The following is a 23,446-nucleotide window of genomic DNA, read 5'->3' as shown; positions in this document are numbered from 1 at the left end:
TATGAAGGGGTCATGATGGTGGAAGAAGAGGAATGAGGGAAAAGAGAGAAGCTGATACCAAGGGCTCAAAAAAAAGTAAATGTTTCAAGAATGATGATGGCAATATGTTTACAAATAAGCTTGATACAATTGATGCATGGAATGTTATAAGAGCTGTAAGAGCCCCAATAAAGTGATTTAAAGGATTGAAACAAGAAAGACGGTTGTGAGGATGGTGCAGGACAGGATGGTGTTTTGCTCTGCTATGCACGGGGCCACTGTGCATTAGAACCGACTCCGTGGCACCTGGCAGCATCATGTGGACCTTTTTCATTTTATTCAGTAGTGTGTTTAAGCTTTGCGGTAGGTCCTTAAGTTTGTCCCTACTTTTCCAGTGATGGTCTTTGGGGTTCTAGGATTTACATTTAGTTCTTTAACCCATCTTGAGTGTGTTTTTGTACATGCTTTGAGGTATGGGTCTTGTTTCATTCTTCTGCAGGTGAAGATGCAGTTTTTCCAGCACCGTTTGTTGGAAAGGCTCTCTCTTCCCCAGTTAAGGTGTCTTAGTCCCTTAGCGAAGATGAGGTGCTGATAGGTACTTGGTTGTATTTCTGGGTTCTCAATTCTACATATCTATCGTTGTACCAATACCAGGCTGTTTTGATTACTGGGGCTATATAGTGCTTTTAAAGTCTGGGAGTGAAAAGCCTCATAGTTTGTTTTAATTTTTTATAGTGTTTTATTTATCCTGGGTTTCTTTTCTTTCCACATCCAGTCAGTGATTAGCTTTTCCCTTTCTTTGAAGATGTTTCTCTGTTTTTCAAGTGAGGGTAAATTCCAACATGTGTGGCCATCTTACTTTAGGTAATGACCTAGCTAAAGGGTTGGGTATCTATTTTGCTGTGTTGCAGGGTTTCTCATCTGTGGCACGATTGGTGGGGGCTTGTCCTGCACCTTGATGAATGTTAGTAGCATCCATGGCGTTGGCCTCGTCCATGCCAGCAACATGCAGTACGGAACATGCAGAAATGTGACACAAACAAGAATGACTTCAAATATTGCAAGGTGTTCCCTGGGGGCAAAATCCTCCCTGGTTGAGGACCATTGTAATGCACAGGAACTTATTAAATTATAAGAGAGGACACAAGTGAAGATACAAAGACAAAAACCAGTTGGCTAATCTTTTATGTCTCTATGAAGCCTAAGGATTATGGAAAAATTGTAATAATTTTATTGTAAGATTAAGAGAAGAAATAATCAGCAGTTCTATAAAGAGAGGCTATTTTGACCTTAAGCCAATGGCCTAGTATCTATTTATTCATCTACACAACTGGTTAAAAGCAATAATACCTATCTCACAGGGTTATTATAAAGATTAGTCCATTTAATGTAAAGCATTTATCCTATGGTCCTGCATGCAACAAGCTTGATATATGACTTAAGAAAAATAAAACGAATAAAATGAAGAATTAAGAAATAAAAGTCATTACCATTATTTTCAATATTTTAAGATCCTTTAATCAAACTCAAGATTTCTGAGGATAAAGACTATAAAAAGTTCTATTTTGAAAAAGGGTTCAACAAAAGCTTAAACTCTCTTGTGGAATCCGGGGAAATTGAATTTTGCTTGGTAATTTTTGCAGACAGGTGTCTCTGTGTGTGTTGTATAATATGCTTTCTGCTACTTCCAAGAAGCACCTGTGACTGTTTACATAGTCATCAATATTCATGTCATCATTTTTATTTTCTAATTGCGGCAGAAATAGACACAGCAGAGCAGTGTCCAATTCCACAACCTCTGCTTGTATAATTCAGGGTCACTGACGATACTCCTCATGCTGTACAACCAGGATCACCCTTTTCAAACGGCCGTAAACGAAACGCCCCACCTACGGACCAACTCTTCCCCCTGCACTAATTCAGGAACCTCATCAAGTGTAAAAGCAAACACTTTGACACCCGCGTGAAAGCCAATATAGGACCAATCTCAGCTCTCCATTGTAAGCACGGAAACTGGGGAATTGTCTTACCTTCTCCCTGGGCTCAAGCGTGGTGCGTAATGAGTGGGTTAACACTGGGCTGCTGTCTCCAAGGTAGCAGTTGAACTTGTGTGCACCCATAAAGATTCACAGTGTAGGAAGCCCAATGGGCAGGCAGTTCTACTCTGACTGTGAGGAGGAATTGACTGGAGGGAGGTGGCTTTTAACGAGGGGGAGTCTTACCTTTCTGACAGAGAAGCTAAGTATTCTTATTAAAAAAATCATTTTATTGGGGGCTCATACAACTCTAATCACAATCCATACATCCATCAATTGTGTGACGCACATTTGTACATTCTTTGCCCTCATCATTCTCAAGAAGCTCAGTGTTGAACTCAACGTTTGGATACCAAGGTCTCTGGCAGCTTGATTACTCCGCTAAGAAAACTAGACGCAACCCAATTCCACCACCAGCGACTGGTTGCCGACTCACTGCGACTCTGTCTGTATCTGGGGTTTCCAGGCTGCGAATCTTTCTGGGAGCAGACAGCCCCATCTTTCCCCTGGAGGTCAGCCCGTGCGGTTGTAGCTTGCACTTAGCTCAATACCTAGGGCCACCCGTTTGTACCAAATGAGGGTGTTTACCCCAAAAATCTTTAAAAGACGATGGAATTTGGACCCAGGTAGTTCTGGTACGGAGATGACTCTCCATCTCCTCCTCCCTCTCCCTTCCTCTCCTCTCGCAATCTTGAAAACTTTAGCGGGCTCTAGAGATGCATCCACAATCAGCCGCAGGTGGACTAGCCACCTGGCTCTGGAAACGTGACCCCCTACCGCCGTCTGTCTCTGGTGGCGACGGACCGTAGGGCGTTCCCCGACCTCTCGCCCAGGAGCCAGGGCGCCCGTCGAGACTGGCTAGAGGGACCTCGGGACCTCGGCCCAGGTGGTGGGCGTCCCGCCCTCTGACTGCCCGCCCCCAGCCGAGCGGCGGCGGGAAGCCGGAGGAGGAGCGTGAGCCCGGGAGCCAGAGAGCCCGCAGCCCCTCCGCGCCCCGCCCCGCCCCGCGCGGCTGCGAGCCCGGCCCGGACCGCCACTCCCCCGCGAGCCGCCGCGCGGCCGGACCCGGGCTCGGAGAGTCGCGGGCGCGGCCGGCGGATCCGCGCTCGCCACCAACTTTGCCCCGCGTGGCCCGGGGGGCGAGCCCCGGTCCTGCCGGTCGGTGCGGGCATGGCCGGCCCGGGGGCGGCGCTCCTCCTCAGCTGGTGGCTGATGCTCGGCAGCTGCAGCCTCGCGGGAGGCCAGGTGAGAGCTTCTGGGACAGACAGACAGACGGACGAGAACCTGTCGGATCTGCCGGGGGTGGGGTGGGGCAATTGGTGGAGCAGCCAAGAGACCTTTAGGCAGGTCACCCGAGGCGGGCGCTGCTGGGACTAAGGTCTTGAGCATTCCTTTAGGAACTAGGCTGGAGGGCGGGGGACGCCAAGGCTGAGAAGAGAAGGGACTCCGAGACCCCTGGGTCCGAAGTGAATCAGCGCAGATCGGGCTGATTACTGTCTGCTGGCGTTTCTCCCGGCCCTTCTGGGGTCGGCCGTGACCTCACTCAGGCTCCCCGGCGTCGCCAGGTGTATAGCCGCCAGGTGTCCAGGTTAAGGAGCGGAGACCCGCTGGAGCAGGAGAGCGAGATCAGGACGCCCGGTGGCTGACGTGAAGCATCGGTAGCCATCAGTTAGTTGTGCACCGCTACTTTCAGCCAGCACAGCACTGCGCTGCGAACCCCTAAGGTTAGCGGGTTCGAACCCACCAGCGTTGTCGCGGATATGGACGTGGCAGTGTGCGCCCCAGAAGGTTTGCGCACAGTCCTGGAACCCGTGGGGCAGGTCTGCTCTGTCCTTCCTGTTGGGTCGCGGTGAGACAGAATCCACTTTCCTGGAAATGGGCTAGTGACAGTTCAGATTTTCTGGGTGAGATCTTTCCTAATGGAGCTTCTACAGTGTGCTAGGTGAAGTTCATGTGCACATTTGTGTATGCATCGAGTAAACGTTATGGTTTACACTCATCTTTTCAGACGACGTCGGAGGATGTGTAAAGTGGAAGTGTTAAGCATTTTAAGAGCCCGGGGCACCCAGGGGCAGCCCTTTTTTTGGGGGGGGCATCCAGTGGGGTCTCGAGAGGGTGGGTGAATTTAAACGGAATTCAATGTTATTTTCCCATTGGATCGGTAGGGGGCGTGCCTTGACCATCAAACGAAGTCCCAGTGGTTTTCTTTTTAAGTGCCACCGTGAGAAAAGTAGGTTTCGATACGGATGCACTTAGTGATATGTTTGTGGCATTCAGAGGACCACGTTAAATTTGTTACTTTAAAAGTTAAATTGTTCTTTCACCTGACATGACCATAACCACGTGAATTTAAACCTAAAAGGGAGTGATAGGAAATAGGTCCCCTGAAAAGGACTGGGCTTTGTCTAGCATGACCAGGCTGTTTCAAACAGGCGTATTCAGTAGAAAATAAAAACCAAACAGCTTGTGTGTCGTCCATTGGCTAAGATGATTAGCAATGGGTAATTTACACGTAAGGTATATGCATCATTCATCCAACCTGAGACCCTCACCAAGTTGTCAGGAGGACTAAAGTGCATGAAATAACACCCAAGAAGCTGTTGATAATTTTCCACGGCAGTTATAGAAAACGAGTGACTTCTCATGGTTGCCCTATGCTTTTATATCATAAGATAACATGCTAAGAAATAGCATTTTCTTATATTAGGGGAGAATGAATTCTAACCATTTACTTCCTGCAGTGTTTAAATTTACTTCTGTTGCCAAGGGAATAGGGAGATTCCCTGTTCCCTAATATAATCACGGTGGGATTATAGTAGAAAAGTTCCTTTTCTTGTAGCCTTCCATAAAACACCACTCTCCTGAATAGCGTTAGCTTGGGGTACCTCAGGCTCAGCTCTATTGGCATCTCAGGCTACAACGGTTCTTTCCTTTGGGAGCACATTGTATGGTGTCCTTTATCCACTGGGTGCCAGCGGCAGCCACCCATGCCAGTTGTGACAACCACACATATCTTCAGACATTGTCAAATGTCCCCTGGTGTGTGTGCATGTGCGCGCGCGTGTGAGTCCATCCTAGAAATGGATTTTAATTTAAGTGTATAGCTTGAGAATTTGTGGTAATGTATTATTTGTGTATTTATGGTAATATATTAAGCACAAAGTCCCTTTTTGCACTTCATCTTCGAAGGAGTCTTATTGGACTTATTCTTTTGATTCTCTAAATTTTGGAGTTTTATTTTAATCAGGGTTATTATATGCTCTGAAACCCCACTGGGTATCTTGGAGGCAAAATAAATATATGTTGGGAATTATTTACTCCACGTTTTGCTTGGTGACTCCCTTAACTCAGATGCGAGAGAAAGGGTATTTATGAAAATCAAGCCTGGCTTATTAGCATAGTCTGTTAATAATGAATATAGACCTGGTGGATATATTAGCATGTGCTAGACCACCAAAGGGAACTCAGGGAAGCCACACCGTCTGTGGGGACTCAATGTTTAGTGTTCATAATCGTCAGGGTTGATCCTGAAGGGGTATCAGAGACTAGTGACCGCACGTACCTTGCTTCAAAGATGTACGGTGCTCTGCCTTTGCTGCAGTGCTCCGTGGCACGGCATGCAGGGCACAAGCTGCTTCTTCTAGGTATGGGGAGCACGGTGTAAGTGGGTTTAATATTTTTAGCAGTCTCTTCCAGCATTAGGGATGCAAGAGGTTTGTGGGGGTTCCTAGGTTCCTAGGGCTGGTGTAAGAAAGTCCTACAAGCTAGTTTAAAACAACAGAAATGTATTCTCTGACCGATCTGAAGGACACAGTGAATTCAGGGTGTAGGCAGTTTTTGTAGGTTTCGTTCCTTCAGCGTCTCTTCCAACTTCTGGTGGTTTCTGGTATTCTTTGGCATGTGGGAGAATAACGCCAATCCCTGCCTTCTTCTTTCCAGGGCCAGTTCCCCCCTGTGCCTCTGCCTCGCTGTGTGTCTGTGTCTTTCCCCTTTTCATCATGACACGGGTCACACTGGATTAGAGTCCACTTTATTTCAATAAGTCCCCATGGTATCTGATAACATCTTTGATGCCTTTATCTCCCCAAAGAGGCATATTCATGGGTACCAGCTGCCAGGTATTAGGGTTTATCTCCATGTATGCATCCTTTTCCTCTCCCCCTCAATAGTTTATCCCATATCCATGCATATTTAATGATTAAGTTTTATATATTAGAGTTATGAATTTTGAAGATATGGTGTTAAGTACAAATACTTTTAGCATTCTTATATGTACTCCTAATTAATTGCAAAATGTTTATCTTATAGTGACTCATTTGAATCCTAATAAAGCCTTTTTCTTAAGAAATTTAAATTATTTCATTGGGGGCTTACAGATATAGCAATCCATAAATCAATTATATGAAGCAAACTTGTACATATTTTGTCATCGTCATTTTAAGAACATTATCTTTCTACTTGCGCCCTTATTGTCAGCTCCTCTTTTTTCCCTCCCTCTGCCACCCTCCCACCCTCTTGAACCCTTGATAAATTATATATATACATTTTTCATATCTCACACCATCCACTGTATCCCTTCACCCACATTTCTGTTGTTCATTCCCCTCAGAGGCGTGTGTGTTATATATCCATCATTGCTGTCAGTTCACCCTCCCCCCCCCCTCCACTCCTGGTGTCACTATTCCCACTACTGGTTTGAGGGGGTTATCTGTCCTGGCCTCCATGTTAAAAGCTGTACCGATGTACACACTCCAGTCTAGTAGGATTTGTGAGGTAAAATTGGGGTCATGATAGTGGTAGGGGGTGGGTGGGGGAAGAGGATGCACTAAAGAAGCAGAAGAATGTCATGTGTTGTGTTGGTGTTAAACTGCACCCTGATTAACTCATCCCTTCCCTGTGACCCTTCAATGAAGGGATGTCCAATTGTCTACAGACAGGCTTTGGGTCTCCACTCCAACCCTCTCCTTCACATCGATATAATTGTTTTCCACATATATTTTTAAATGATTTTTTCAACATATATTTTTGAGGACATATTTCAACCCATGATAAGTGGAATGCCTGTGAAACAGAGAATGCTGAAAAAGCAGTATGCGCCAGGAAAAGCTGCACGTCAGACTGCAGCCCCGACAAGGGCTTGGCCCCTCAGAGGAGGCGCATGCTGTGCCGAGACAGCCAGGTCCTGGCTCCTCTCACTGCGCGCTGTCTGTGGCTGTGGGAAGTGACTTAAGATCGGTAGACGTTTCGTAAATGTGAGAAATTTACATTACTTACCAGTCCCACTAACTATTTAATCAGGCTAACTTTGTTTTCTAAACAAATGTTTTCTTTTTTCAGATACATTTCACTCCATCCCCCGAGTGTACAACTTTTTTTTAAAAAAAACAATTGTGAGGTTTACATGAACTCTCCCTAAAGTAATTTCTGACTCCTTGTCTCTTAGTTTGTCCTACTGTGGTGGCTTGCGTGTTGCTGTGATGCTAGAAGCTATGTCAACTGCCAGCATGTCACCAAGAATGAGCAGATGTTAGCAGAGTTTACAGATTAAGAACAGACTAAGAAGAAAGAATGAGCCTCTCTACTCTGGAGGAGTTAGCCACTGAAAACTTGATAGATAGCAGGGGAGCATTGTCGGTGTGTTAGACAGGGTTCTCTAGAGAGACAAAGCCAAATTGCTAATAATTATATATTATTATATAATATATTATATATTATTATATATATACACAGATAGATAGATAACACAAGAAATAAACAGTTAAATTATAAAGCAGTACAGATGGCTCAGTGAAACTCACTCCTGTGAGACATTTGTGAGACACTGGCAGTCCTTCAAGTCTTGAGGGCTGCCAGGTAGTCCTCTGTATAGCAATTCAGGCTATCTGGGCACAGGCAGCAAACAGCAAGGCAGGTCACCAACAGTCAGCCAGATGACAGGGTCTGACAGTCCCCAGCTCAAGAGTTGTAAATTCCAATTGTGTGGTGAAGCAGGTCTTGAAGGAACCTCAAATTACAGCGACACAGTCCACAGGTGAGGTGTTCCCACAGGCAATGTAGCTTGCAAATTGAGTCACAGAACAAGCAAGGCAGCTGCACATTGGTCTGATGATCAAAGAGCGAGAGACAAGAGAGGCGAGGCTCGCAGAGCCATTTATCTCTCCACCCTTCAAGTAATCCCACATGTATTTATCGGTCAGGTTGGCATAATAAGCTAACTAACTCAGTCAGAAACGTAAAACCTCATGAACAGCAGCGGAATGTTGAGAGATGTAGTGCCAGAAGGGGAGTCCCTCAGGTTGAAAGTCACTCACAATATCATGGAGACAGAACTGCCTTCTCACAGTGGAGGCAACCATAATGACATGCATAGAGTAAAGCCTCCAGGCTGTCTATTTGCTGAGGGGGCACCACTTAAAATAAGAAGAAAAATTGGCAAGCGTCTCTTACTAATTCGAACTTAGTATTCATGAAGTATGTGGCCATTACATAATCTCCTGCCAACCTGCGAAGGGGTGAAGTCTAGCCTGTCAATCAGGCCAAAGCCAATGAGGCCTCTGTGTGGGCATGGCCTTCTCCTGAGGATTCTGGGAACTCCTGTATTCTTTCCTGGGGGCAGGAGACATTCCCTGGGAAACATTCCTGTTGACAAGTCACCTGGAGCTACGCTGATAGAGCCAGAGCCCCGGGGCTGAACACACGCCAGTGTTGAGATGCTTCCATCGCTACTGGATCCACAAGACTCCACCTACCAGCCTGTGATCTTCCTGCATTCAGCATTATTGCATGGCTGTGTGAGTCTAAAGAGAAAATTATGGACTAGTATTAATATATAGGGTAATATCAGATTTATTGACTTGTTCTGGACTAGGCTGGATGTTTTCTTAAAGGTACAATTGCCCTTTGATATAAAGTTTTCTCTTATATACATATGAACATCTCTGGATTTGTTTCTCTAGTCTACCTGGACTAACACAAAGTAGGAATCGACAATTGGAATCATTAAAAATGAAATGGAAGACATAAAGGTCAATAATTTAGGCATTAGCAAGCTGCAATGGACTGATAGTTGTCATTTTGAATCAGAAAATCGTATGTTTGCTATGCTGGGAATGACACAATCAAGAGGAATTGTGTTGCATTCATAGTCAAAAAGGACTTTTCAGGATCTAGGTTAAACCTGGGGGATTCCTCTTCTGGCATTAGTCTGTGATAAGCTCATGTCTACTCGCCTTTAAGGAAATCTAGGCACTATAACTATCATTCAGATGTGTGCAACAACTACTGGTGGTAAAACTAGTGCTGAAGAAATTGAAGAATTCTACCAATGTCTTCAGTTTGGAATTGATCAAATATGCAATCTAGATACATTGGTAATTATTTGTGATTGGAATGTAAATGTTGGAGACAGAAGGAACAATAGCTGAAAAATGTGGCCTTGGTGATCGAGAGAAAACTGGAGATCTCATGATATAATTTTGAAAACCCAATGACTTTCTTTTTTAAACCAATGACTTCTTCATCACAAATGCGTTGTTTTCGATAACACAAAAGGCAGCAGGAATTCTCTGGAAGGAATATACAGAAACCAAATTGACTATATCTGTTGGAAGAGATGATGGAGAACCTCAATATCAGCAACTAAAACCAGGCCAGGGACGGACTAGAACAGACAGAATCACTCATATGCAAGTTCAGGTTGATGCTGAAGAAAATGAAATCAAGTACACAATAGCCAAAATATGAGAGTATATTTCACCTGAATTTCAAGAACATCTCAAGTACAGATTTGACACATTGTACAGTAATGACAGAGAGGACATCAAGAACATCATGCAAGAAGATGTGGGAGGACATCAAGAACATCATGCAAGAAGAAAGCAAAAGATCACTGAAAAGATAGGTAAGAAAGAAAAACTCAAAGTGGATGTCAGAAAAGGCTCTGAAACTTGTTCTTAATCATAGAGTGGCTAAGGCAAATGGAAGAAATGAGAAGTCCAAGGGCTAAACAGCAAATTTCAAAGGAGAACTTGAGATTACAAAGTAAAGTAATATAATGAAATATGCAAAGACCTAGATCTAGAAAAGCAGGGAAAAGAGAACACAGTCAACTGCAAACTGAAAGAAATGAAAAAAAAAATTAAATGTTGAGTTACAATCTTGAAAGATCCTATGGGCAAAATATAGCATGATGTAGGAAACATCAAAAGAAGTTGGAAAGAATTCCCAGAGTCCTTGTACCAAAAAGAACTAGTCAACATTCAACTATTTCAAGAGGTATCATATGATCAAGAACCAATGACACTGACAGAAGCCCAGATTGCACCGAAGGCACTAGTCAAATATGGGCGGAACACCAGTGACAGTCTCCAACAAGCTGATGACGCACTGGAAGCTCTCACTGGTCTATGCCAAGAATCTGGCCAGCTGACTGAGAGAAATTCATAATTGCATCCATTCCAAAAAAAGGTTATCCTACACAACTATGAAATTATAGAACAATATCACTAATAACACCTGAGAACAATTGCAGCATTACATCAACAGGGAGCTGCCGGAGTTTCAGGCTAGATTCATCAGAGGACACAGCATAAGGCATATAATTTCTGATGTCAGATGGATTTTGGCTGAAATAATGGAATACCAGAAAGATGCTTAATTGCATTTTATTGATTATGCAGTGGCATTTGACTGTGTGGATCATTAAAAAAACTATGCACAACCTTGAGAAGGATGGGAATTCTAGAACATTTAATTGTGCTCTTGTGGAATTTATACATGAATCAAAGGCAATTGTGCAAATAGAACAAGAGAATATTGCATGGTTTAAAACCGAGAAAGGGTGTGTCAGGGTTGTGTTCTCTGACAATACTTATTCAATCTATATGCAGAGCAAATCAACAGAGAAGCTGGATTATATGAAGAAGAATATGGCATCAGGATTGGAGGAAGGCTTATTAACAATATGCAAATGCATAATCTTGCTTGTTATTGCAATATGCAAATGCATCACCTTGCTTGTTGAAAGTAAGAGGGATCTGAACACTTGCTTATGAAGATCAAGGATTGAAGCCTTCAATATAGATTATAACTCATTGTAAGGAAAACCCAAATCCTCACAATTGGACGAAGAGACAATATGATGAATAGAGAAAAGATCGACGTTGTCAAGGATTTCATCTTGCTTGGATCCACAATCAATGTGCAAGGAAGCAGCCATGAAGAGATCAAAGGACTGGGTGAATCAACTGCACAAGTCTTCTTTAAGGTGTTGAAAAGCAAGCTGTAACTTTGAGGACTAAGGTGCACTTGACCCAAGCCATGGTATTTCACATGCATGTGAAAGTTTGATATTGAATAAGGAAAACCAAAGAAGAACACATGCATCTGATCGATGGTGCTGGTGAAGAATCTTGAAAGTTTCATGAACCACCAAAAGGAACAACCAATCTGTCTCGGAATCAGCAAAGCAACAGTGCTCCTTAGGTGCAGGGATTGCGAGGCTCCGTCTCATGTCCTTTGGACATGTCGTCAGCAGGAACCATCCAGGAGAGACCTGGAAAAGACAGCATGCTTGGTAAAATAGGGAGCAGAGAAAAAGAGCATGCGTGGGTAAGGGCTGTGCAGGCCAGAAAGGCCACCTCCTGAGAGCAGATACGCTTAAGGAAGAGCACTTGACACAGTCTGTCATGAGGCTTTCAACACAGAAGTTCTGTGGACGTGCTCTTTGGTTAAAGATGTTGATGTGTTGGTGGCATAGCACACCTCTTTGGGGGACAAGGAAGGTTTGCTTTGGGTGTCCTTCCTGATCTCTTTCCTCACCTTCATGTGTCTCTGCTTGATACTGGTCCTGCGTTGCCCGTGTTACTATTATTGTTGTTTGATATAATGCTCTTCTGAGTGTTGTGAGTCAGTTGAGAAAATTCCCAAATCCAACACGTCCATAGTGAGGGGCTCTGGAGATGCCGGCGGCCATGGTTGATATCCGGAGGACATAGAAAAACCCGGCCCTGACCTCCAGCAGCTTGGAAGTGAGAGGGTCCCTGGGCAGTGGGGACTTGCAGCTACAGTCCTAATGGGAAAGTGGGATAACTCCAACTTTGTAGCCAGCAGGCCCGAAGTGAGAGAGTGTGGGAGTCCCCCAGCCTGACTCAGAGGCCTTGGACTGACCCAGAAGTCTGCAGGATTGTGTCCTTTACTCTGTGCGTTCGTTTGTAGCTGCAGGTGGGTAGGGTCTGAGGAAGAAGTAAGGCATGTACAGTTGTCATCTTAGCAGATGTGGAACCAAAGGGAACAGAATTGGCAATACATTGATTTGGATTGCTCAACACAGTATCAGAGAAGTCAAAGTGAGGATTTCATATTTTTAGACACAATGACATATTTAAACCAGTTTTGTAGGCAGGAGATGTGTCTAAACTTGTGCAGTTCAAATGCATTGATTTTCCTGTGGTCTTCTTTATTCAATGCTCAACATTCACATGTATTTGGGGTGATTGGTGTGGGGCAGGCATCCCTCAGTGACTTGTGCAGCAGATGTATCTAGCTAGTAGATTGATGAGGAGCCCTGGTGGTGTAGTGGTTACACACTGCGCTGTCATCCTCGTGGCTGCAGTTTGAAACCACCGGCAGCTCTGAGGGAGAACGATTGGGCTCTCTGCTCCTGTAAACATTTAGTGTCTCAGAAACGTACAGGGGTTGCTCTGAGTCAGCATGGACTCGGTGGCAGTGAGAGCAGTGTATTTATATGTGCATGTAAAATGATTAAAATATAGTCCTGTTTTTCTGAAAACTGAAAAGGTCAAGGAAAGACACATTTCAAAAAATGCAAACATGAGCTCTTTGCCTCCGGCCTTGATTTATTTTGCCCACCCCCCGACCTTCAGAGTTTGTTCATTTCCTCTGTTTCTGTTTTTTGTGTCCGTATTTGTGGAACATAGATGATTTTTTTCCTAAAGCCAAATCCTGGTCATAAATGGAAAAGGCCTGACTGATCTCTGACATAAGAACTTCAGTTCAGCATTTTTAGAAATACTCCCAAATTTTAATTAATGTTCTAAATCACCTTTGAGTAATAATTTTGGTTAGTGCTCTGAACCACCTTTGGGAGGGAAAATGAACCTATGCGAGCAACCCAATTTTTCTAAGTTACCGTCTCTGTGCCTATTCTTATTTGCTTATCTGTCTAAAAGATTGTTTCCCAAATTGTCCTGATTTTTAAAAAAATAAGTCTTTTTTAGGGTCCTCCTTGGGTACATTTTAATTTTCTTTCAGTAAAACCAAGCTAATTTTCATTTTGTGCTATTTCAGAAACTCTGTATTAGTCCCAGATCTACAGACTTAACTGTTCAATGCATCTTCCTTCTTCCTTCTTTTTTCATCCCAACTACTCACTCAACTCTCCAGAAACATTAATCTTTTTCCCTCTTTTTCACCCATAAACTGACTATTGTCTAATGCCCATATTTTTAATGAGAAACTAAGGAATCAATGAGTTAGTTCCAGTAACTATACCTTTAATGAGAGCCGATAGAGGAGATAGAAAAGATGTTTAATGACAAGTTCTAATTAATATTTCCCTTACACTCTTAACATATCACATAATTGTTATAGCTAATGAGTACACAGTTTCCAGTAGTTTGTTGAAATTATTTATTAATGACGATTTGGCCTAATCACGATTCGAAAGTAGCCTCTTCGTTGCTAATGGCTAACAAGCCGGTTGTTATTGTAGCTGCTCTTGTTTCCAAGAGTCTCACAGCGAGGCTGCATGACTTGTTGCTCAAGGATACAGATATGTTGCCTGGGGTTGTACCACTAGTTACAGATTGATAGAAAGTTGGCCATTGCTACTGATGTGTGTAGAACTGTAAGCTGGCTTGTAAATGGATTTTGTGCTAATGCTAGATTCTGGATGCCAACCTGTCTGAACAGAATGATCTACTCATATTTTTTGATGACTTGCTATGTCTCCAAACAGATCAACACTGTTTTAATGGTGATAACTATTGTGTACTTCCCTTTCCGTATTGGAATGAAATTCTATCCCCCCAAACTGTGAGTGCTTCATTTCCATATTGAAATGGATCCCATCATGGAGTATAGGGTCTAAAGAACAGATTTATGTCACACAAGACTTCTTTAAAGTGTTGAAAAGCAAGGATGATACTTTGAGGGCTAAGGCATGCCTGACCCAAGCCATGGTGTTTCCAATCACCTCATATGCACATGAAAGTTAGACATTGAATAAGGAAGACCAAAGAAAAATCTAAGCATTTGAAGTGTGGTGCTGGCAAAGAATATTGAAATTACAATGGACTCCCCAAAGATAAAAGAAATCTGTCTTGGAAGATGTACAGCCAGAATGTTCCTTAGAGGCAAGGATGGTGAGACTTCGTCTCATGTAGTTTGGCTTTGTTATTAGCAGAGACAATGGAGAAGGGCATCATGTTTGGTAAAGTAGAGGGGCCACGAAAAAAGAGGCAGGTCCTGAGCCTGGTGGCTGCAACAATGGGCTCAAACATAAGAACAACTGCAAAGATGGTACAGGACCAGGCAGTGTTTCATTCTCTGAGGTCCACAGAGTTGCTATGGGTTGGAACCAACTCGATGGCACCTAACATCATCAACAACAACCACTAGGGTAGAACAGTTATTACTTAAAAGTTTTATTTTTTACTTGATTGTCCGTTTCTTGGTTCTTTGAAAGAGAAAATAGACTATTTTAGAGGCTATTTTTCATTTTAAAATCTGTGCTGGGGACTGGGGGCGGCAGGCTGGTGGGGAAGGAGGAGGGAAAAAAATCTGTGCCTATTGATGTTTCTGATTTATGGGTTTCTTTGTCTCCAAGTGGGGAAAACATGAGGCAAATAAATAAATAAATAAGCCCGGAGAACTCAGCATTGTGTCCTTCCTCAAGTTTCAATGTGCTCAGCCAGTTGGTTTTCTTTTGTCTACATTTCCGAGTCTATTTTGTTGTTGTTGTTTTAAATCTTTTTATTGGGGGCTCATGCAACTCATCACAATCCATAGTACATACATTGTGTCAAGCACTTTTGTACATTTGTTATCATCATTATTCTCAAAACATTTTCTTTCTACTTGGTATCAGCTCCTCATTTTTCCCCTTCCCTCCCTCCCTCCCGCAGGAACCCTTGATAATTTATAAATTATTATTATTTTTCATGTCTTACAATGTTTGATGTCTCCCTTCACCCACTTGTCTGTTGCCCATCCCCCTGAGAGGGGGTTATACGGAGATCAATGTGATCAGTCCCCCTTTTGCCCCCACCTTCCCGTTCCCCTCATGATGTGGCTACTCTTATTATTGGTCCTGAGGGGTTTGTTTCCAGCGCTTATTACTTTGTTGGTTTTATAAAGAATGTCAAGGGATTTTAATTTTACTTGTGGGGACTGATAGGGAAAAGTACATCTACTCCATCATCTCAGAAATGGAAGTTACAGAGTACTTCTCTTTAATCACATCTAATTTATGGATTCATGTTTATTTGAAGGTGCAATAAGTACGAATTTTGCAATTACGAGTGCTCACAGATTCTGACATTAATAATCGGCATCTCTCATGTCAAATTTAGGAACTTTCAATAAATCATACATTATTAAAATGGGACTTCTTTTAGTCATCATGTATGTGACAGATTGAAATTCAATAATGTATTTCAAATTATAAATAATAGCTTACTGAGGAAAGAAGGCCAACCATTCATTTCTCAAAATATAATATTTTGTTTTCGGGACAATTGTGCCTTTGGAGTAATAGGTATTGAATATGGAATTTTTGGGACCAATGCCATTTTACATTTTCTTAAACCTTCCTCTTAAGTCTTTGTAATAGTCTTAACATTCTTTAAGACAATTTACACAGATGATCCCTTTGTAGTTCCCCCAAACAGCCTCAATAACCTCAATAACCTTCAGAGCTGACATTTGCCTGGCCCAGCAGATGCCTCTGAGTCCACTGTTTTAAACAGAGCTTTGTTTTGGAAGGCATTTAATGACATGAAGGACAGTGCATTACTCAGAGAATTATCTGCAGCCATCCATTGATGGCAGAGCTATGTTCAAGAAGCTTTTGTTTCTATGACCTGGAACCTCAGTAGCAACACTTTTTTCACTTATCCTTGTGTAATCCTCTACATTCTTTCCCCACAAATAGATGATACTTGCAGAAATTATGGCTATTTAAAAGTACATTTACACAATACACTTCCCTCTCTCCAAGGGGCAGAGTGTCATCGCTCTCCCTTGTAAGAGAGTTGGTGACTTACTTTTAAGAACTAGGTTGTGGTAGAACTGATTATGTGTGACTTCTGAGGCCAGACCATGAAAGGCATTGAAGCTTCATCTTTCTTTTTGTTCCGATCACTATATCTATGGGAAGACATCTGCCACGTTGAAAAACCATGCAGGAACCCACATGGCAAGAATCATGGGTAAGGGAATGAGGCTTCTTTATGAAAGCCACCGAAGCCCTGAAACCTCTTGCAGTAGCCATGTGAGTGTGCTGTCTGGGAGTCAGACCTAGTACCAGTCTCGTCCTCAAGTGCTTGCATTCTTGGTTTAAGTCTCCCTCACAGGTCTTTATTGAGAAACTTTGACCTTGATCCACCCAATTAACTCTCTCCCAAGATAATAAATATTTGTTGTTTTAAATGACAACATTTTGGGGTAATTTGTTATATAACTATAACAACGAAAGATTTCTCCTTACCCTCTCAATGCAATAATACTTTGTTCTATTAAACTGGCATTCCATGATGCTCACCTTCCCGACACAATTGCTGAAGACAAAGCAGGTGCATAAGCAAATGTGGTGAAGAAAGCTGATGGATCCCAGTTATCAAAAGATATAGTGTCTAGGGTCTTAAAGACGTGAAGGTAAACAAGTGGCCATCTAGCTGAGAAGCAACAAAGCCCACATGGAAGAAGCACATCAGCCTGTGTGATCACAAGGCGCCAAAGGGATCAGTTATCAAGCATCAAAGAACAAAAAATCATATCATTGTGCGCTCACCTCCTTGATATGATCACTGAAGACAAATGGATGCATGAACAAATGTGGTGAAGAAAGCTGATGGTGCCCGGTTATCAAAAGATATAGCATCTGGGGTCTTAAAGGCTTGAAGGTAAACAAGTGGCCATCTAGTTCAGAAGGAACAAAGCCCACATGGAAAAAGTATACCAGCCTGTGTGATCACAAGGTGTTGAAGGGACCAGGTAGTAGGCACCAAAGAACAAAAAAATCATATCATTGTGAGTGCGGGGGAGTGCAGAGTGGGGAACCAAAGCCCATCTGTAGAACACTAGACATCCCCTTACATAAGGGTCTTGGGGAAGAGACGAGCAGTCAGGGTGCAGTGTAGCAATGATGAAACATACACCTTTCATCCAGTTCCTAAATGCTTCCTCCCCCTCCCACTATTATGATTCCAATTCTACCTTAGAGATCTGGCTAAACCAGAGGATGTATACTGGTACAGATAGGAACTGGAAACACAGGGAATCCAGGACCGATGATTCCTTCAGGACCAGTGGTGAGAGTGGCGATACAGGGTAGGTGGAGGGAGGGTGGGTTGGAAAGGGGGAACCGATTATAGGGATTTATATATAGCATCCTCCCTGGGGGCTGGACAACACAAAAGTGGGTGAAGGGAGACATTAGACAGTGTAAGACATGACCAAATAATAATTTATAAATTATCAAGGGTTCATGAGGGACGGGGAGCAGGAAGGGAGGGGAAAATGAGGAGCTGATTTCAGGGGCTTGAGTGGAGAGGGCAACGAATATGCAAATGTGCCTGACACAATGGATGTATGTATGGATTGTGATAAGAGTTGTATGCACCCCTAATAAAATGATTTAAAAGAAAAAGAAAGATGTTCCCTCTTTAAGATTCTGTTTTTTAGGTATAAGACTTTTTTTTCCTTCAGGAAAAACAAAAACAATTAAAAGTTAGATCCTAATACATTATGAATTTTTATTCAAATGAAAACTTGTTTCAAAATTTTAATTTTAATTAGAAGGTAAAATAATGGAAGTTTGTATCTTAATTAAAAAAGATAATGGGAATACTTTTCTCTTTGGTTTGTTTATTTTTATAGCTGGATTCTGATGACACCGTTACTATTGAGGAACAGATTGTTCTTGTGCTGAAAGCCAAAGTACAGTGTGAGCTCAATATCACTGCTCAGCTTCAAGAAGGAGGTAAATATGTTAATATAATTGTATCCACAAAGGGAAGGGGGCGGAGGAAGAAGGCACCGATCACAAGGATCTACATAGAAACCCATCTCTGGGGGATGGACAACAGAAAAGTGGGTGAAGGGAGACATCGGTCAGTGTAAGACAATGAAAAAAGTATACATTTTCAAGGGTTGTGGAGGGAACGATGGTGAGGGAGGGACGGGAAGTTGAGGAGCTGATACCAAAGGCTCAAGTAGAAAGAAAATACTTTGAAAATGATGATGGCAACAAATGTACAAATGCGCTTGACACAATGGATGTATGTGTATATAATGAAATGATAAAAAAGTGTAGAAGAACAAGGGAAAAATGTATCCCACAATGTTTGCAATAACTTTCTCTTATTTAGTATTAACTCTTCACAATAATTCACTATGTTTCCACATGTATGGGGTGTATATTCAGTGAAAGACTTATTTTTTTTCTCTTTACCTTACTTACTTTCCCCATTGGCAAAGTGGCTTGCCGGGTTAGTGGATTTGGTAATACGAAAAGCTCATCTCTATATTAGCCCGCAATAACTGTCCCTCTTCTGTGTTTCCAACTGTCACATTCCAGTGCCAATCACAGTCAATGCATCTCAATTGCATGTTTGATTAATTTCAGATCGAAGAGTTTGGCGAACTTTTTCAAGTTCTTCACTAACTTTAGTGGTTGGTGCGTGGCTTGGAATAGTGGTTGTATTAACTGGATTTGTACACCTATGAGCCTATGACAGGCAGCAGTCTATTTCTAGATCGAGCTTGCAGGGTTCTTTTGGATGATGAAGGCGATGCTGTTCTTCTTGACTTTTCCGTTCCCAGCACAGTAAACCATGTGATTGTCTAGTTGAAATGGCTAGGACCACTCCATGTCAGCTCACTGGTGCCTCTCAGACAAAACTCACTGCCACGAGTTGATTGCCGACTCACATCACCATCAGGGACAGGATAGAACTGCCTCTGTGTGAGTTTCTGAGACTGTAGTTCTTTATGGGAGTTGAAAGCCCCATCTCTCTCCCCAGGAGCTTCTGGTGGCTTGGACCTGCTGGGCTTGGAGTGAGCAGGTGAACGCTTAGCCACCATGTCACCAGGGCTCCTAACAGACACCCACATTTATATGGTTCACTCAGAGGTAGAAGCAGTATTCAGAAAATATGGCCACAGTGATAGGAACGAAGCTGGAGATCAGATGATAACATTTTTCAAGACTGATGAAAACCTTCTATGTAGCTTCGAAACATTGTCAGATACTAAAGCCCTAATGAATGGAGCAGAACATAGTCAGAGACAGTGCCTGAGGATGGATCCTTCAGGACAGAAAGCACTTGAAATATGACTAAGGAAGAGTTGCTTTCTCGAAGTAGCGTGGCCCATGGTGACCTCAGTGAAGTGAAGCCTGTGCTAGTGGAGCCTTCGGGATTTCAGTTGCTGATGGAGCACAGTACAGCTTAAGGCAAGAAAACAGCTGCAAAAATGGAATCACCAGAACTTGGAATGTATGAAGTGCGAATCTAGGAAAATGGAAAGTCATCAAAAATGGAATGGAACACCTAAAGGTAGATATCCTAGATGTTAGCGAGCTGAAGTGAACTGGCAGTAGTCATTGTGAATCCGAAAATCCTTTGGTTTACTATGTCAGGAACGACACAATTAAGAGAAATGGCACTGCATTCATAGTCAAAAAGGACCTTTGGGATCTATTTTGAAGTACAATGCAGCCTGTGATAGGATTATATCTATATCTATACCCCTCCAAGGAAATTCAATCAATATAACTGTAATTCAGATTTCTGCACCAACCACAAAAGCTGGTGATGAAGAAATTAAGGAATCCTATAAATATCTTCAGTGGAGAATTTATGAAGCCTGCAATCAAGATTCGTTGATAATTATTGGTGATTGGCATATAAAAGTAAGAAACAAAGAGGAAGGGGCAGTAGTTGCACAATATGGTCTTGGTGATAGAAATGAAGCTGGAGATCATGATAGAATTTTGCGAGACCAATGATTTGTTCATAGCAAATGCCTTTTTTCAACAACACAAAAGACAATGAACACGTGGACTTATCCAGAGGGAATACACAGATCAAAAGACTACATCTCTGGGAAAAGATGATGGAGAAACTGAATATCAGCGGCTAAAATGAAGCCAGCGTCTGACTGGACCAGACCATCCATTGCTCATCTGTAAGTTCAGGGTGAAGTTGAAGAAAATGAAAATAAGTCCATCAGGGAATCTGGATTATATGAAGATGAATGTGGAGGAAGGCTTATTAACATGTGTGATATGTAGATGGCACAATCTTGCGTGCCGAAAATGAGGACTTGAAATACTTGCTGATGAAGGTCAAGAATTGCAGCCTTCGCTTCAGTATTGATTACAGCTCAATGCAAAGAAGACCAAAATCCTCACAAGTATACCAATACATAACATCATGGTAAATGAACACAAGTTTGAAGTTGTCCAGGATTTTGTGGTGCTTGGATCCATAATTGATGCTCGTGGAAGCAGCAGGTAAGAGATCAAAAGACTTACTGTATTCGGTAAATCTATTACACAAGAACTCTTTGGAGTTTTGACAAGAAAGGATGTTACTTTGAGGACTAAAGTACACCTGATCCAAGCCATGGTATTTTCAGTTGCCTCATCTTCATATGAAAGTTGCATGTTGTGCGTTAGACTACTGCAGCACATACAGGGGCACAAAGCGTTGACATCACGGCCAACACGAAGGGAAATCACCAGACTGCATCGAGCAGGGCCGGCTCCATGTGGACCACTCGGCTGAATGGAGAGACTTCACAAGATGTTCCAGTCCACAGCGGAGGGGTGGCCAACTAAATTTTAACCATGAACTCAGAGGAAACTTCAGGGATGTTTATCCTCTGAAGCCATGAAAGGAGTTCATTCTACTTTCTGAGTGGCTAGGGTATTCTTAACTGAGGATGCTGTAGCATTTATATTCCAGGCAATTAAATGTAAATTACTCAGAAGCCTCTGTTAAAAAAAGTTGCATGTTGAATAAGGAAGACCAAAGAATTTATGTCTTTGAATTGTGGTTCTGGCATAGAATATTGAAAGTACTAAGGTCTTCTAAAAGGACAAACATGTCAGTCTTGGAAGAATTAGGGCCAGAGCGTTCCATAAAAGCAAGGATGAAGGGACTTCAACTTATATACTTTGGACAGGTTGTCAACTGAGCAGTCCCCAGAGACGGTAAAATAGAGGGGCAGTGGAAAAGAGGAAGGCTCTTGTGGTAGTTATATAACATAGGGTTAACTTGAGACTATTAAGAGTGAAGGAGTGGAGTTTAGCCTGTCAATCAGATCACAGCTTGGTAACCTCATTTGGAGGCTCTATGGAGATAAATAGCTCACTGGAGGCCAGACACACTCAAACCCTCTGCTTTGTCTCCCTGTGAGACATTCCTGTTGACAAGCCACATGGAGCTACACTGATGTAGCCAGAGCCCTGGAACTGGAGGAACCATGTAGAGACCCACACTAGGGCTGAGGTACTTCCACCACCACTGGATCCACAAGACTTTGCACCCACTGACCTGTGATCTTCCTGCATTCAGCATCATGTGTGATGCTGTGTGAGTCTAAAGAGGAATTTATGGACTAGTATTGACATATGGGCTAAGATCTGACTTATGGACTTGATCTGAACTGAGACGTTTTCTCAATATACGATTGTTCTTGTATATAAAGCTCTTTCTTATACACCCAATTTATTTCTCTAGTCAACCCAGACTACCAGAGCCCTCAGTGAGATGGATTGTCACAATGCCTGTAACCATGGCCTCAAGCACAGACACAATTATGAGGATGAGCTGTGTCATTCAGTGTCTCTGTTGGGTATAGGGTTGCTATGGATTGTAACTTCTTCAAAGGCAAATGACAACAACCACATATGGACTTGATGGCAGACTACTTTCAGGCAGATAACCTCCAAGCAGTTAACCTTCAAGTGTATAGTAACAACCATGTGCTTATAAGCAGCACCTTCAAATTGACATTACGGGGGACATTTTGGTGAACAACGTTTTAGTTAGGAGGATGTGACTGGGATACATCTCCAGCTCACGGCCATAAAGGGCTCCCTCTGCCAGGGTCTCCCTCTCAGACTCTTAAATATGAGTGTAGAGAATTTGTCTGCATATATTTTCTTCCTGGTTCTCCGTTTCCCACTTGATATCAAGGGATTCTAGCTTGATAAAAAGGGAAATCGGATGGAATAGTGATTAAAGTGCTTAGCAGCTAACCAGAAGGTCAGCACTTAAAATCCACCCAGCTGCTCTGTAGGAAAAAGATGTGGAAATCTGATTCCATAAAGATTTACATAATTGGAAATCCTATAGGACAGTTCTCTTCCTATTGGTTCTCAATTAATATGGTACAGACTCCATGGAAGTGTTTGGGGGGCATTTGGCTTGATACAAAAGTTCTCAATCTAATTTCCAACTTTATCTGACCTCAGTTTTCATCCCCCCCCCCACTACATATTACCAAATTCCAAACGCTAATCTACCAACTAAATAAAAGCTTTCTAGGACAAGTGCAATTGCAGTACTTGCTGAGACTATAGAATATTCGATGACCTCAGATTGATTACTATATTTTAGAGGCAGCGCAACCATACTCTGAAAATAGATTTTCTATTCTAGTCTTTGTAGGTTTATTGTGTCTTGTATTAGTGTGAGCTCTCTGTATGGTTAGCCTGATCGTGAACACCAACTTATAGCTCAGATGTGCAAATCTACCAACAAGGAACACAATCACCCCAAAGACATTTGTAGGGCTGAATGAATTATTCTATGAAATCTTGTAAAATTTTGAGCTGGAAGCTATACCAGAGCTAACTTGATCCAACATTTTATCTTTATCATTTCTTTAACCATTCAACAAATATTGTATGCTAATGTGTATTGCTAATATGGTTTTCTCTCTGCTGGTGGAGCTGATGGATTACTGCATACGGTTAACAATAGAGGTATTCACAATTTGGGCACGTCATTGTTGTTCTTGGGCACCAGGGGATTATTTCCAACCCTTAGTGATCTTATGCACAACAGAAGGAAACACTGCACGGTCCTACACCACCCTATGGTTCCTATGCCTAAGCCCATCATTGGAGCCATTGGAGCCATCTTGCTGAAGACTCCTTCGCTTCCCTCCACATTTCT

At 42.5% G+C, this 23,446-nt stretch overlaps 1 protein-coding gene across 3 annotated transcripts in view; it reads left to right on the top strand.

Annotated features, from left to right (window-relative positions):
• PTH2R (parathyroid hormone 2 receptor) overlaps positions 1 to 23,446 on the top strand; it is a 137,208-nt gene that overhangs the window by 48,225 nt on the left and 65,537 nt on the right. For all 3 annotated transcript variants that reach the window (XM_075529629.1, XM_075529628.1, XM_075529630.1), the window contains exon 2: positions 18,135 to 18,237. The gene's annotated coding sequence lies outside the window, so the exon portion shown is untranslated. The remainder of the gene's footprint in view (positions 1 to 18,134; positions 18,238 to 23,446) is intronic.

Source organism: Tenrec ecaudatus, chromosome 13, assembly GCF_050624435.1.
Source record: "Tenrec ecaudatus isolate mTenEca1 chromosome 13, mTenEca1.hap1, whole genome shotgun sequence".
In the NCBI taxonomy this organism is placed as follows: Eukaryota; Metazoa; Chordata; class Mammalia; order Afrosoricida; family Tenrecidae; genus Tenrec; species Tenrec ecaudatus.
Note: the sequence above shows the minus strand (reverse complement) of the source record. Positions and strands in the feature narration are given on the sequence as shown.